This window comes from Arachis ipaensis, chromosome B4 (assembly GCF_059453495.1).
Source record: "Arachis ipaensis isolate K30076 ecotype BB chromosome B4, ASM5945349v1, whole genome shotgun sequence".
Lineage (NCBI taxonomy): Eukaryota > Viridiplantae > Streptophyta > Magnoliopsida > Fabales > Fabaceae > Arachis > Arachis ipaensis.
In genome coordinates, this window is record NC_142439.1 from 21,981,702 (window position 1) to 21,983,572 (window position 1,871).

Sequence of the window (1,871 nt, forward strand, 5' to 3'; positions counted from 1 at the left end):
CCTGATGAAGGATATAGCTCAAAAATGGGATTTAAAAGCGCAAAATGTACTAACGAAGCTTCTAACTTAAGGCACAAGATATAGATATAGTATAACAAAGATAATAGTATAATATCATGATAACCTAGCCACGGCTCATGGAGTTTAATCCGGCTAGCCATATACAGACATACAGAAACTAGACGGTAAAATCAGCTTATACAAGTTTTCTCTCTCAAATACAAGCCTCTAGGCCAAAAACAAAATACAAAAGTAAGAGATATATAACAAAATAAATCAAAAGACTCCAAGAGTAACAGGATCCTCCGCTTCTGTCACCATCCAAACAACTCACCGAGGTGGATTGCGACCTGCATCTGAAAAACACAATGAAAAATATGGTATGAGAACCAGAGGTTCTTAGTATGGTAACAGTGCCAAGTGATGTAGGATATAAGACTCTGGGATGCCAAAGGCAATCCTAGACTTCATATCCATCATCGAGATTCAATCTTAAGGCATACTAAAACAATAAGCATAATTTATACAAATCTTAATATAAATAAACAGTGTACTCTATCTTAAAGGATTTTTATTCTAACCAAACGCTGCTGTCCCACAGCCTTCACCAACCTATCCTCCATGCAATCCCATCGCCACTGCCTTCCGAACCTCCTCAATCCCAGTAGAAATCACAATTAATTGCAATGCAAGTAAAACACAAGTAGAAGCATATAAGGCAAGTAATTCAAGTAAGCAAATAGTCATGTTATTCAATTAGGCATACAATTGCAAGTCGACAAAGCAAACAAGTAGACAGAAAATGCACATGATGAATGTCTGTCCTACTGGCTGTAATATCACATTATCGGTTTAACTGCCAACCCGACACATCTCCATGGAGACGTCGCCCTTTGGAATCATCATTGGGAACCCCCGAGATATAGTGCTCAGATCACTGTACAGGGTTTTGTGCCTGCACACTCTATTGATCCGATGGGATGCGAGCGGGATACTCTTGCCACAGACCTCACATCTCAACGCAAGCGGGACGAACCACTGCCCTTACGCCGCCGCCGCTACCTCGACAGGAGGTATCTAACCCCGTCCATGCCAGGCGCATAGCGTATCAACAATTCTCAGTACAAATCAGTACTTCAGTGTTTTTTAGAAAATATTTTCAGTATACATGGATCCATCATCTCATTTAGAGTCCTCGACACATCTCAACCACTGTCAATTTACATTTCAGTTCTAAACTCAACAGTTCATCAGTTTTCATTTCACATACTAGTCTACCTTCACACGTCTTCAAACCATCCTTAGTACACCCGAAACCTAGACCTCTGTTTTCTAATTTTTCCAAAATAACGTCAACTAAATCTCTAAAGTTCTTCCCCATGATCTCATACCCAAAATTATGTCCAACAGCCTTAAAATGGTGTCATAGAAGCTTATAATCTTGTTGGGGAGGTGAAATAGTTGAAAACAAACTTAAAATTGAGAAACAGGACGTGTGCGTCCGCACAGGAGCGTGCGTACGCACGCCCAGGAAGATTTTTAAAAGTGTGCGTACGCACAGGTACGAAAATTTATAAGTCTGTTCACTCACACAAGCTGTGCTAGCACCCCCAACAGACTGACCTTCCCAACGTGTGCGTGCGCGCGCACAAGATTGTGCGTACGCACAGGTTGTAATTCCTCATTGGTGTGTGCGCGCATGATGAGCGGATAATCTATACGCTTTTTGGCATTGTTTTTAGGTTGTTTTTAGTATGTTTTAATTACTTTTTATTATATTTTTATTAGATTTTTAATAAAAATCATATTTCTGGATTTTACTATGAGTTTGTGTGTTTTTCTGTGATTTCAGGTATTTTCTGGCTGAAATT